This window comes from Zootoca vivipara, chromosome 5 (assembly GCF_963506605.1).
Source record: "Zootoca vivipara chromosome 5, rZooViv1.1, whole genome shotgun sequence".
Taxonomy (NCBI): domain Eukaryota; kingdom Metazoa; phylum Chordata; class Lepidosauria; order Squamata; family Lacertidae; genus Zootoca; species Zootoca vivipara.
Window position 1 is genome coordinate 64,588,965 of NC_083280.1, and position 14,181 is coordinate 64,603,145.

Genomic DNA, 14,181 nt, shown 5'->3' on the forward strand with positions numbered 1-14,181 from the left:
GGGCAGAAAAGCACAAAGAAGGATAGCTACAATGCATAGCTTGGAATTAGTGGGGGATGGAATTAAGGCACACTTTCCTTTGACAGAAAACATACATTGTAGATTTTTCTGTGGCTATAAATATCACAAAACTAGGCCTAGGTTTGGTCATCATGCTTTTTTTACTTCTTCAGCTGTCATATCTTTGTCTCCAATCCTAAACACCTCTTCTTCTTCTTCTTCTTCTTCTTCTTCTTCTTCTTCTTCTTCTTCTTCTTCTTCTTCCCCTGACATTTTCTCTGACAGGACTCAAGGCAGCTGACAGATAAAAACAAGAATTGCTGAAAACAGAAAAAATAAAATTTAAAAATTAATAGAATTAAAAACTATATACATATATAAAATCTGTTTAAAGCATACAAATAATTACAATAAAAACAGCATGGCATGGCACCAGCCCTTTCATTAAATTCAGTCATTTCCCCAAAGTCTGCTAGAACAAGAAGGTTTAGCTGCCAGCAGAAGGACAATAAAGAGGGAGCCAGTGTAGCTTCTCCAGGGAGGGAGTTCCAGAGTCTGGGAGCAGCCACCGAGAAGCCCCTTTCCTGCATCCCCACCAAAAGGGGCTGTGAGGGTGGCAGGACCAAGGGCCTCCCCTGAATATCTCAATACCTGGGCAGGGTCATATGAGGGGAAACGGTTTTTCAGATAGCTTGGACCTAAGCCATGTAGCGCTTAATAGGTCACTAGTGTCATTCAGCCCGTTAAGTAAATGGGCGCTAGAAAAGTGTGGGCACTCTGCACATGCTCAGAGGGGTTGCTGCCTGACAATGAGTTCTGGAGTGAGCCCCGCTCCCGCCGCTGGGAAAAGGGGGTAGGGAGGCGAGACAAAGGGAAGGGGGCTGAGGGGAAGCCGTGAGCCCTGCTCGTCGTCGAGGCATTTCCCCAGCCGGCCTCCGAAGGGGGCGAAATGAGGCCTGAGGAAGGTTTCCGAGCTGTCCGGGGGCCGAGGGAGGCAAGCGGCCTGTTTCCCCCTCCCGCCCTCAGACCACCGCGCTCAATTTTATTTTATTTATTTTTAGTGTGAAAAGCAACGTGGGCCAGAGAAGCTCCAGTCGAGCCCAGCCTCCCCTGCCCTCCCCGTCGCTATGGCGGACTCCTCGTCGCCTCCGCCCGTCGGGCAACGGAAGACATCTCCGGGACCCGAGAGCAGCACGGAGCGGCATGGGCGCCCTTGGCAAGCTCAGGGCGGCGCTCCCGGCTGGCCTGCGGGCAGTTCAGCCGCCAGAGAGGCTCTTCGGAGGCACCTCCGCCGCGCAGCTCCGCTCTCAGCCTCCCGCTCTACGTCCACGTGAGTCCGGCGGGAAGAGGAACGCGAACCACCGCGAGAGAGAGGCAAAAAATAATAATTGATGGTTGGCGGCCGCAGGGAAACGGTTAGGGAAACGGTCCATTCTCTGCGTCCAGTCCCTGTGTCCGTGGGGCACATGCGCAGTAGCACGGACACAGGGACACAGGGAATCTGGACGCAGAGACACTTGGACTTTATTATATAGGATAACAACTCTGAATTGTGCCAACTGGATAGCACAATTGGACACCTTCATTTGCCCCAGCTGGAATAAAACATGTCTCTTCTACATCGGTCTCCACAGCCATAGCCGGCGCTGCAACTATCCAACAGCTTGACCTCACCCCCAAAGGTGCACTCCTCCTTTGTTTCCCAAGACAGACGGATGGCAGCCAATGGGATATACTCATTGTTAATGTCAGCTGGCAATGAGTGGCTGTTGTTTAATTGTAATTCTTTTTCTATTATATTTGCAAATAAGAAGGGAAGGAATATAAAAAGGTCTCTTGAGTGAACGCCCAATGGACCCAATGACTTGGTCAATAAGCCCTATCACTTCATCTCTTTGACACTCCCATTGGACTCAGTTCTGAAGACTCTCCTGAAAACATTGCTCAAAAACTTTGCCCTAAACTTCCACAGTGTGTAGACCGAGGTAGATAGTTACTTCAAGGCCTGGGAGATTCTCTCTAAATCTCCTTTATCATTTCCGTCACATATCTGATGCTCCAACCATCTCCTTAGCCAGCTCTTGCTTCTTATGTAATGGGAGAGGAGGCATAGAAAGCTCGTTGTCAGATCCCAAAGTTCACAGGCATGTTGCCAGATCACAAATATATCTCGTTGAGGACAGATTGGCTGAGCAGGTGCTAAAAAAGAAACAAAACACAGCACACGCTGTTCCAGTATTTTTTATTCGTGGACTCAGGTCACATGATGACAATGTGCTAGCCAACCGTATTCACTTACATAAGGCTAGCCTCCAGCCTTCTGGTAGTGAAAGATTCCCCACCCACCTGCACACACATGCATACTTCTCTAACTCACTGAGATGCTCAGTCTATTTGATGAAGGGGGAGTTGTGAGAGAACAAGCTTTCATGACAGGAAACTAGAAATGTCAAAGAAAGGAAAGAAAGAAAGATTTAGGATGCTGTAATCTCAGTAGCTATTCCTCAACTTGAGAACCCAACCCCCCCCCTTTCTTGGTTCAGCCAGGTCTGGCTGATATTTAACATAATTTGTTTTCCAGATTTACTAAATTTCCAGTAAATTGCACCTCCTTTAATTCCCACTTATTAGAAAGATATCTAGGAGAGTTCAAGTATTCCAAGAGAAAGGGGGATTCTTAAGTTATAAAAAAGGTTTTTTTTTCCTAAGGAGGGAAGAAAACCCCCAAAGGAAGATACTTTTTGCCCCAAAGAACTCTACAGAATAGACTTTTGTGAATATGAGCATTTAGCCATCATATCGGTGATGTTTTCATTGCCAGATTTTTAATTGGGGGGGAAAGGACATGGAGAACAAGGAAGCAACTGAGTTTTAAAAGCTGTAATAATGTGACTTCAGCAGCCCACACATAAAATGGCTAAATGTCAGTTCAGGACAAAGCTTAGACAGGCAGTTTATCAGCAATTTAGACATCCTTTTCATGGAACACCTAGTTTCAAGGGATACAAAAGGTGAGCCTGTTCTCAACCTCATCCCTGTGATTGATTTAGCCTACACAGTGCACCATTCTAATTACTAGCAATAGCAATAATGACCTAATATAATTATGTTTAACACCTCAATAATTAGTGAGTTTCTGAGGTATAGAAATAATGAATTGGAAGTGGCAGGAGGGTGAGAATAAAGGGTGGAAGTTCAAAAGGCCTGGCAAATCAAATGCTTTTGAAGTGGTTTTCGAGCTTTTGCCTTCCAAGAACCCTTTCCTCACTGACTTGTCTGCTTTGGAATCCCTGTGCATATGCACAGAGCCCTTGTCTGCTGAAGAGCATTCTAGGACATGTTCTAGGGTGAACTTAAAACTTTGCCCAAGTCAGGACATGAACTTAGAACATATGCAAAACTCCCCACATGGTGCGCAACTGTATGGGGGAATATCAACAGTGCGGAACAAATTGTCTTTCATAGAAGCCAGCTCATCTTTGCTAGTTTTCTCACTGAAGAACACCAGGGTCCTCCAGAATGTAGTTCGAAAACCATAGAGTGCTATAGAGAGAGTCAAGAGATGCCTCTGACCATGAATGGCCATCTAGCCATCTTTTCATATTAAAAGCTTTATTAAACCCTTTTCAGGCATTAAACACCTGCAGGGGAGAGAGGCAGTAAGGGTGGGAACAAGACATTTCCCTCTCCATTGCTATTTCACAGCAGGGAGACTTTTGTTTCTATAGAAGTTTCTGTGGGAGGAAAAATATGAATTCCTGTGACACATGTGTGCATGGTAAATAATAAAAGAATCAGCTGAGTGCTTTGATTCAAAACATGGGGCTAAATTCCCCACACACTCAAGCAGTACAGTGAAGCGTTGGCATGTAGGCTGTTAAACCTTTTGCATATTCCATTTAGTTCACTTGCAAAGCTCTCCCCTCTTTCTACCCCTCTTGCAATGGACAGACCACTCACTGTTAAGTAAGTTTAAAATGTGTTACTTACCAAACGTTCCAAATGTTAGATTCATGCATTTACCCAAGCAGCAGTAAGGAGAACACAGGCAGAAAACTAATGTGTAGAAAACACAGAGAGATAGCTTCAAACACATACTCTAAGCTTGGAGTAAAGCTTAGACACATCTTTCTTGGTCAGTTACATGGCGAGGAGAGAGAGAGGAGGAATAAGAAAATTTCACTTCCTCCCACATCAGAGAAGACACAGCATGGCCTACCTGAGTCCAGGAACACAGTTCTATGATCTTAATCCCTTCATGCACTCACTAATGTTCATGCATAGTTATGTTTGGGTGCAATTTCCTGCAGCCCCTTGCATAATTAGGGTTCTAAAATGTGCAAGAAGACTCCAGGAATGCAAAAAGCTTGCAGACTCCAGGCAGCTGAGCTAGTGTTTAAGAGGGCTTTAAACTGCTTTTCAACATCTATACCAGGCATAGGCAAACTCGACCATCTAGATGTTTTGGGACTACAATTCCCACCATCCCTGACCACTGGTCCTGTTAGCTAGGGATAATGGGAGTTGTAGTCCCAAAACATCTGGAGGGCTGAGTTTGCCTATACCTGATCTATACGGCCCTTGAGAATATGCTATCTGCTGTCAGGGAACACATGAGTATTATCCTTCCCCTGCGTATTATCCTCTCCCCTAGTCAGGACACCCATCCTGTCCAGAGCAGAGATAATAAACCTATCATGGGTTGGAATCATCCTGTCAATCCCTGACTCATCTGCTTGGAATTCTGATCCCTGTTTCCTGACTAAGAAAGTGATAGTTGTTTCTTAAGTTCCACACCAGGGTCTGAACCTATAGGAAACATACCCTCCAATACTGAGGTCCAGAGTGGCTGAATATGTGACTTAGATAATTCCATTTACAAAAGCAATGCCCTGCGTTCAGAGGCAGTATTCCCCTCAATTCCAGTTGGTGGAAATCACAAGTGGAGAAAGTTCTGTTGCATTTAGGTTCTGCTTGCCAATAACATCTGGTTGGCCACTGTGAGAACAGGATGCTGGACTAGATGGAACTTTGGCCTCAGCCAGCAGAGCACTTCTCATATTCTTATATTTTTACTCCCCTACCCTGCTGAGAGTTAAAACAAAACTGGCTGATTGAAAAGCAGTGACCTATAATTGACACACACAGGATTTTAATTCTACTTAACAGACACCCCTGCATAACAGATAGTTAAGAAAGGACGGTTGTTTTCAAAAGCCAAAGAACATACGTTTTTAGCTCTGTGTCAACACTAATCCTCCTTCAGAACCATTTGTTCATAGAGTCGCAACGGGTTCCATTTTGTGTCTGGAAATAATATATTCCAGTAGGAAACCATGTTGTGATAATCACTGCACAAAGGGCAAGATCTCAGAAAGTATGCATCTGAAATAATAGTATTAATGACTCATTGGCATCCAGCATTTTGATGCACAAAGAGAGCAACAGGATATTCTACCCAAAAGGTTACCCTCCCTCCCCAAGCATCATTCCAGCCAATAAATGAATACATCTGCCCCATAGTTTTCCTCTGTCTTTAATATGGGTCTATAATAGTACCGATTAGAATAGCTCTCACAATGTGAAGTAAATGTATGAAAAAGTAACATACAAAAGCAACATTCAAAAATCCAAAGCCTTATGAAAGGTCCATATTCAAATATAAGGGATGTTGTGAAAAATTGGCCCATTCCATGGAGTTCGATGCACCTTTAGATATTTTGAAATAAAGGGGTAATCAGAAAATTTTAAAAATTAGAATCAGTACCTTTCCCCCCTGGGGGTACTCAAGGGTACGCAGTACTGGCACCTTTCCTCAAAATGTTAAAAGTGTGGCACTTACTGTAACAAGTTCATGATGAGTACCGGCACATTTTTTTCTAAAAGGAAAAAGGGGGGGGGAAAGCACTGATTATAATGAGCTGGATGAATATTACAAACTGACCATAAAAGGTCACCTGGTGGCACTGTGGTCTAAACCACTGAGCCCAGGGCTTGCCGATCAGAAGGTCGGCGGTTCGAATCCCTGCGATGGGGTGAGCTCCTGTTGTTCGGTCCCAGCTCCTGCCCACCTAGTAGTTTTCAAGCATGTCAAAGTGCAAGTAGATAAATAGGTACTGCTACAGCGGGAAGGTAAACAGCGTTTCTTTGCGCTGCTCTGGTTCACCAGAAGCAGCTTAGTCATGCTGGCCACATGACCTGGAAGCTGTACATCGGCTCCCTCGACCAGTAAAGCGATATGAGCGCCGCAACCCCAGCGTCGGTCACGACTGGACCTAATGGTCAGGGGTCCCTTTACCTTTTAACAAAACTGAAAGAAGGAAATGCCCCTTTACTTGGAACAAATTTTGTTGAAACTTTTTGACATCATAGCATTTGTGGGCCATTGTAGATATTATATGGAAATGCATAGCTAATGGGGGCAGGGATTGTTTGCACTGGCTAGTGGTTTCGAATTAAATAAGTCTTCTCCAGCAGTCCATTCAAGCGGCAGCTAGGATTGTCCTCAGCATCACTTGATCCTCTTGCTCTCATTTTGGAAAGGTATCTATCCATATTCTGCAAAAAAGAAAAGAAATATTTTGATACCATACCATACCATACCATACCATACCATACCATACCATACCATACCATACCATACCCTCCCACATTTCCCCCGATGAAAATAGGGGACATCCCATTCCATAATGATCTTTTTACTATTTATACCCCACACATCTTACTGGGTTGCCCCAGCCACTCTGGACAGCTTCCAACATATTTAATAACATAATAAAACATTAAACATTAAAAAAAACTTCCCTGTACAGGATTGCCTTCAGATGGCTCAGGGGTCGGATAACTCCATACCCTCCAACATTTCTCCGATGAGAATGGGGACATCGTAAGGAAAGTGGGACATTCTGGGATCAAATCAGAAACCGGCAGGGCTTCTCTAAATCAGGGACGTTCCCGGAAAATAGGGACATTTGGAAGTTATGCTATACTAAACTGAAATGTTTAAAAGTTTCTTTGATTGTCCTTGAATCTTCCCAGCACACTTTCCATCCACTTCTGTCACACCGGTGTGGAGCGCCACCACAACCTTTGAGAACCACTGTTATACAGCATGCATGCCATAATCTCCTGACAGATTTTTTTTTTAAAAAATGAAAGGAGTCTGCAAGCTTGAATGAGAGAATGCTAATGGGGAAGAGTTGCTTAACCCTTTCCCCTCCAGCCATTTTGCTGCCCCCACCCCAACTTACTATTCCATAGTTGGAGGGGGGAATCTCCTCCTGTAGGTGGAAAGGCATCTTGGAGCAAGAAAATGGCATACCTACCTGTAAGGGGAAGAGAATATAGGGATCCTCCTCCCCTCGTCAGAAGCAGCTCCTCCACAAGCAGCGATAGCAGCGAGAACGCTCAAGAGTCCAGTCAGGAAGTGGAGAGAGAGGGCCCCGGCTCTGGCAGCATGGGAGAGCCCTTGCTACACAGGAGAGAGGAAGAGAAAGAGGGGGAAAGGGGGGAGAAGGAAAACATGGAGCGTAGACCCTTTTTCCCTCCGGTTCTGGAATTACGCAGGAGAAGGAGGGGAAAGAGATTTGCTGTCCCAAGACTCTTATGTTGGAGGAGGTCCAGGGGCGGTCCAGTGCCAGATTCTGCATCGGACTGAGCAGACATGTTCTACACACCAGTTTCACTGTAAATAGACTGCAATAAATAAAACTGTCTAAAGACAAGAATGCGGAGCGTCGTTACTCTAGAGTAGTCGCAACAACCCCCTGACACTACCCTTACAGGTATATCTAGTAGAGACGGTTGTCTCCTCAAAAGGTGGGTGAAGTGCTGACAGGAAAATATGACCTGAAGATCAAAAGCTTCTAGAACTTCCTTGTTACATATGAATTTGCAGAAACTGCTCCAAGCAAGAAAACAATGTTGGAATAAAGTTTCCCTTGATGCTTAAGACATTAAAGCTGCAGGGCAAAGTGATCCATAATGAAGCATGCAATTTTCAGATGGGCTGGGCTGAAGAAAAGAAAGCAGCAAAGTCATGAAAAGCAAAAACATTACATAATACACTATTAGAAGCATGGGCATAGCCAGCGGGGAAACATGGGCATAGCCAGGGGGGCCCAGGAGGGGCAGCTGCCCCCACTAAATCAATAAAAATCAATAAAAATACATAGCAAACTGAGGTTCTGCCCCCCCTATCAAAAGGGGGATACCAAGGATAATCTAGTCCAAGCCCCTGCAATGAAGGAATCTCAACTAAAGAATCCATGACAGATGCCCATCCAAACATTGCTTAAAAACCTCCAAGGAAGGAGAGTCCACCACCTCCTGAGGAAGACTGTTCCACTGTCGAACAGCTCTTAACCATCTGATAGGTCTTACTGATGTTGAGTTGGCACCTCCTTTGTTGTAACTTGAAGCCAATGGTTTAGGTCCTCCCCTCCAGAACAGGAGAAAACAAGGCCACTCCATTTTCCATGTGACAAACCTTTAGATATTTGAATTATATATAATATTCAAATGGCCATCATCTCTGCTCTCAGTCTCCTCATTGCCCTCCTCTGTACACATTCCAGCTTGTGAATATCCTTCTTAAATTGTGGTGCCTAGAACTGGACACAGTACCTCAGGTGTGGTGGCCCCTGCTTCTACTCCGGAAGATCTACCAGCTACCACTGCTCGGTACAGTGTTGCTTTATTTTCAGGTCCCCCCTCTCAAGTTTCCCCTCTGCCTCACTAAACATTCAAGGGTGTAGCTCAGGGGCTGCCAACATGGCACCCACAGGCACCCGTGGGTCTGCCAATACCTTCTATGGTGCCTTGTTATTAGTAACACCTGGGGGCAGCTATATATTTTTTTCAAAAAAAAATGTTGTTAGTAACAGTGACTACATAATTGCATGAGCACTGTTCCAGAGTATTTTTTCATTCTCATGTATATATTATATCTTTTCACAAAAAGATTGGGTATGTAACCTTTTTATGTTACAGTTTATAATTTCCACGCTATTTGAAGTTGTTGTTATGCATCTGCAGGTCATCTTTTCAACATTTTATTTTCAGTTTATGAAGAAATTACATATCTTTATACTTACGAATGTTTGTTGAACTAATTGGCTGATGAATAATTCAACGAAACAGTAGTTGCTATCTGGAAAAACTGTTCAGCAGAGTTCAGAGTTGGACATCAGAATTGGACATTGCTGATGACAAAGCTTCACAGCTTCTTCTCCGCCACGTAAAGTCTGGCACCGTGATTCATTCAGTACTTTCAGAGACCTTCAGAGACTTTAGTTTGTTAATCTTTATGTTTTGAATTATTCCATAAAGTTTCACATTGTAATTGTTTGTGGCCATTGTGTTGCTTTTGATATTGCTGAGTCATATTTTGCAACACAGGGGTTTGTGTGTTTACATTTGTGTTAACGCCATTCCCCCCCCTTAGCTATTTTGCGATTCCTCTCACAGATGAACGTGAAAAAAGGAGGGAGGTTGGTGGCGTTAAAAAAAAGAGAGGAGAGCCTTGATGAGTAGTTGTTGACAACTTTGAAATAAAAAATCCTGTCTACTTTCTAACTCTGGCTTGAATAATATGCATTTTAGTCGAGTCCGGTTCTGGCTGGGGGAAGAGTTTGCCAACAGTTTGAGGTAATGCTATTGTTCTGTACTCAATGCCCCTTTTCGGAGCTACCCAAAGTTGTTCCTGGCTGTTTTGTTGCAACTTGCAGCCTGGAAGCCTGTGTCCATGTCATGCTAATAAGTGAGGTCAGCAAGAGAAAAAGTATTGCAGGGTGTGGCTATTAACTGTCTGGCTTAAAAAGTGCACCCAGTCCATGGAGATCTAAGCAGAAACCACACTAGGGTAAGATATACTGCTCCTTAGGTATAAGCAGGCCACAGCCATTAATTATTTTCTGTAAATGTTTCATGCTTAAAACCTAAGGTATTTAGAAATGTTGCATAAGCCTGGCTTTCGCTGTGACCTGTATGTTTTTCCCTCTGAGAAAAATTTGGGAGGGATCCATACCAAAAGTACAACACACATGGACACTGAATTTTCACCCTGGTGAATATGAGGCCAGTCCCACCATTAGGCAGAGTGGGACGGCTGCTTCAGGCAGCAGACGCTGCTTGGAACAGAGTGGCAGCAAGTTTTTGGAGGACAGCTGTGGCGTTTCACCTCTAAAGGGCCTAGAAGGGGTTAAGTTACCAGGGAGGGAAACGGCCAATGGGAGCTCTCCAGCCAGAAACAGGGTGTATATAGGGAGATGAGATGAGAGAGTTAGATGAGAGGAGAGTGAGTTAGATGAGAGGAGCTGGTGTGAAGATAAGAGCTGGTTAATATTGTGGTGGCTGATAAATAGTGAGATAGACAGGATACAGTGTTATGAGTTTAGTGATAATTATTATTAGTTATATTTAGAGGTAATAGGCCGGTAATTCATATTTAGAGGTATTAGGCCGCTATAGGAACCATCTGTGATTTTGAAACCGTTTAAGCTCTGTACAGTAACCAATACGCATAAGAACATTCAATAAACCATCTTGTTTTATTTTACTATATCCTGGTCTGAGGTGTGTGAGTGATTGAAAGTATTTGTTTGTCGTTGGCACATCACCAATAGACCGTCAAACGTCCGGGGGTGATGTGCAGGTCAGAGTGACCGCGACAACAGCATGGCCAACATTCAGGGATGATGGGAGTTGTAGTCCACCAGCTTCCCTGTCCCCAGTGTATAGGATTACAACCATGGTTATATAAGGGATCAGACCCATGCTATTATCTTTTCACTAGTATCATGAAGCCCATTAAAATAACGGGTGCTAGAGCAGACCTGTTGCTCTAGCAACCTCGGGGACATGCGCAGAGCTGATGAAGCAGCGGGTCTGCGCTCCAAGTCCCAACGGATAGAACTGACCTGATGGGGTGGGAGTTAGGAGAAGGCCTTGCTTTCTTTCCTCCTCCACCGAGGCCAGCAAGCGGCCCTACGAATTCCCTTCCCGGACCTCCTACCTCAGCCCGGCTCGAGCCCTGCAGCGGCTTGCCTGCCTCATTCTCTCTTCCGCCGGCGTTGCTCCTTGCGCAGATGAGCCGGGCCCTGAGGAGGCCGCGCCCGCCTCTCCCATCAGGGCCTACAAAGAAGAAGAAGCAGCGCCTGGCAAAGGGGAATGGGCGGTCCTCGTGCCCGCCTCGCCGCCTCAGCCTGGCTCGTCTCCCTGCTGGGCCGAGCGGGCGCCAAGCTCTCCTCTCCGAAGTGTCTCTGCGCTCCAAATCCCAACGGCTGTCCGTGGGGCACATGCGCAGTAGCGCAATCCCACGGACACACGGACTGGACGCAGAGACACTTGCATATTATTATATAGGATAACAACCTATGGTTTGATGTTAATTGGCTTTCAAATACAAAGACGTGGATAATTTAATTTTCTCCGGAAGCTTGATAGCAATTCAACTAGGTCTGTATTTTGGGATGGAAGAGAATCTAGGAACGTAAGTTCTGCAAGTCCTGACAAACTGTTCCTTCTTTTCTTAGTGCCAGGAACTCTGTTTATATCTTAGAACACAATCTGCGCCAGCTCCTTCTGCCCATGAACCAGTGAGGGTAGGGAAAACAAGATAATTGAAGAGAAAGGCAACACAAGCTCAGTGTGCATTATCAAAACCAACAACTTAAACCAGCAAGAGACCCCCATTGTCAGAGGTGGCTCCGTTCCTATTTATATAACAGCTGATTCCATGGAGCTATGGCTCAGATATTTATCCACATTGCCACATGCAGATTGTTTTGTATTGCGCCCTTTCCAAGAAAAGAGAACAAATGCTTAATATCGGTGCTTGAAAGGCCTAGCATGAAACCAATAGCGAAGTAATGGAACAGAGTGTTCCAAATACTTTCATGGAATCACAGTGTAGAAAAGCGACATTTCTGTGAATGCTTCCGGAGAGCAATTTGCATTATATGCTGCAGACGGAATTGCTCACATCTGTTCTGACTTGGATGCCATGGGCTTTTATTTTATGTATTTATTTTTATTTTATTTGATGAATTTAAATTCTTCTCCAAGGAGCTCAAAGTGGTGTACATGGTTTTCCTCATTTAATCACAACGACCCTGTGAGGTAAGTTTAGACTGAGAGGCAGTGACTGGCCCAAGGTTACCCCGTGAGCTTCATGGCCAAATGGGGATTCAAACCCTGGTCTCCCTGGTGCTACTCTGGCAGTTTAACTACTACACCACACAGGATCTTTAACATAGCTGGATATAGATGCTCTTTTGGACATGTTTCAGCTTGTGCAACCTGGTGTTGCTTTTTTTTTCTTAAAAAATGTTTAGGGTGTAATGCTCTTTTTGACTCAAGAAAACCACCATTTTATAGTTCAAATTGGGAAAAATAAATACAGTAAATGGACAAAAGTACAAAGAATGTTCATTACCTCATATTACACAGCTGACAGCTCACAGTAACTTCCACATTGGCTTGAAGTTGTGTGCACTAACATCCACATTCCACACTGCTTCACACATTAAACGCTCGCTTCCATCTGAGACTCAGGAAACACTGTGACAGGAAATGAGGCCACCATTGGGGGCAGCAATGGAACTGACGATTCACTGTGCTAGAGAAGAAACAAATATATATATATATATTTAGTTTCTTCTTCCGTTAGATTCACAAAATGTTTAGGGGTATGCGTCCCCCCCTGCGTCCATCCCCCCCCAGGAAAAAAAAAAGCACTGGTTGTAGACAAGCTTCTTAGAGGCTTGGGACCTTTCAGCTGTTTTTCAAATCCTTGCCCTTCCTGGTTATTAAAACCTGCTTGGCCTGAGCTTACTAAGAGAGGCGGAACAAATTCAAATGTGGACTCTTTCATTTTGTATAAGCATCACCCAGCATCTCACGTGCCGCCCTTGAGGAAGGTCTTGGAAAAGGTGTGGGTATCATCCATGTGGTCTTGGACGATATTAAAAATTTGGATTTAATCTTGGTCTCTCTGGTAGGCAGTATTAAATAAAATTGGGCAATATTAAAAAGAAGGAGAGAAAGAAAGAGAGACTATTTTAAATGCCGCTTAACATACATGCTTGTTGGTTTGAAAGAAATGTTAAATAGTTCATTTGTAAATTTGTACTGTTCCTCTAAGGAATTAACACAGAGCTAACAAAAGGCAGTGTGGTGCTTAGCAGGGACTCTTGACAGAGGTTTTAAAATGAAGAAATCTACAGTTAGAGCAGCTGCCCCCCTTCCAATAACAGAGAAGCCAAATGCAGCTTGAGTAATGGCTCCTTTGCAACCCCAATAGGCAATTCCAGGTCCCTTGTCAGTTGATCGAGCAAGAATGGCTTTCTTGTCAATCGCAGACTCGAGAGAAGTATCATTCTCACCCACCTAACTCAAAGCTAAGCTATATGCCTCGCCAACCTCGACCCTAGAGAAATTGAAGAGGGGAAAAAAAGAAAAAAGAAAACACACTGAAGCAAATTGAAGTAAACAGATCAAGCGCCTAATAAACCCCTATTTTAAGGTTCACGCAAGTCAGAATCTAGACTAAATCTGGAGGAAAAAGGCTCCATTCATCTTGGGTCTATTTTACAGAGGACCTTCCTTGTGTAGGAAATCCAAGAAAAACTTGGAAAAAGAATTCTAACTCTGCCAATATATCTGAGCAAAGACTTCGCCTCTGTGATACACAAAACAAGGAAGACCTTGTAAGATACACCCCCTGGCAGCACCCCGAATATAGGAATTAACTGGGTCTGATTAAGAAATAAAGATAAAGAAAGCTAATGTAAGAAAAAGGCTGTGCTCCCTTGGTGTATAGGAAGGACTCACATCTTTCTCCACAAGGACCACCATGGTTCAGCATGGGTTGCCATATTGTAGAGATCTCAGAATTGCACATAAAAAGTTCCAGGTTAAATAATAAGAATAAGAATAGTATCCTGCCCATCTAACTAGGCTGCCCCAGCCACTCTGGGCAGCTTCCAACGTATATAAAAGCGCAATAAAATATCAAACATCAAACAGGGCTGCCTTCAGGTGTCTTCTAAAAGTCAGATAGTTATTTATTTCCTTGACATCTGATGGGAGGGCATTTCACAGGGCGGGTGCCACTACTGAGAAAGCCCTTGCCTAGTTCCCCGTAACCTCATTTCTCACAAGGAGGGAACCACCAGAAGG

At 44.3% G+C, this 14,181-nt stretch overlaps 1 long non-coding RNA gene across 1 annotated transcript; it reads right to left on the reverse strand.

The window, feature by feature from the left end:
* Positions 1–2,030: 2,030 nt before the first annotated feature.
* On the reverse strand, positions 2,031–7,483 carry LOC132592110 (uncharacterized). Its single transcript, XR_009557541.1, has 5 exons — positions 7,326–7,483; positions 5,843–6,558; positions 3,991–4,056; positions 2,378–2,440; positions 2,031–2,199 (listed from the first exon to the last, which is right to left on the reverse strand). It is a non-coding gene; the product is annotated as an uncharacterized LOC132592110 (long non-coding RNA).
* Between the last annotated feature and the right edge of the window lie 6,698 nt (positions 7,484–14,181).